Source organism: Ursus maritimus, unplaced genomic scaffold (assembly GCF_017311325.1).
Source record: "Ursus maritimus isolate PB19 unplaced genomic scaffold, ASM1731132v1 scaffold_1, whole genome shotgun sequence".
Lineage (NCBI taxonomy): Eukaryota > Metazoa > Chordata > Mammalia > Carnivora > Ursidae > Ursus > Ursus maritimus.
The window spans coordinates 4,842,190-4,842,606 of record NW_024423343.1 but is presented as its reverse complement, the minus strand read 5'-3'; positions in this window follow the sequence as shown (position 1 = coordinate 4,842,606).

The window sequence follows — 417 nt, the reverse complement described above, 5'->3', positions numbered from 1 at the left end:
CCCCCAGGGCGCCTCTCCCGCTCCCTCTCTCTCTCTCTTTTTTTTTTTTGGAAAGGAGCAAACATCTCCAGTTTTAATGTGGCCCAATTATCTCGTTTAAACGACTTAAAATGTTTCTCTTTAACTCATTTCAATCTAGTAAATATGCTTCAGCAAGTAGCTAATTTCTCAGGGATGGCTTCGCCTCGCCATTTGCATATAAAGCGCGCCGGGGGCCGGCCCCCTCTTGGGGTGCCCAGGTCGCAGGCAGCTGGGCCACCTCTTTCTCCGGGGAGGACGCCTGGGTTTGGCCCGGGAAGGCGGAGGCCGCGGTCCGCTATTGGACCCGGGGACCGGAGCAGCAGCGGGGGCCGGGCATCTGAGCCCCCGGGAGGGGGCAGCCCCTCCTCGGAGCGCCCCCCTCCGCGCCTGCGGCCT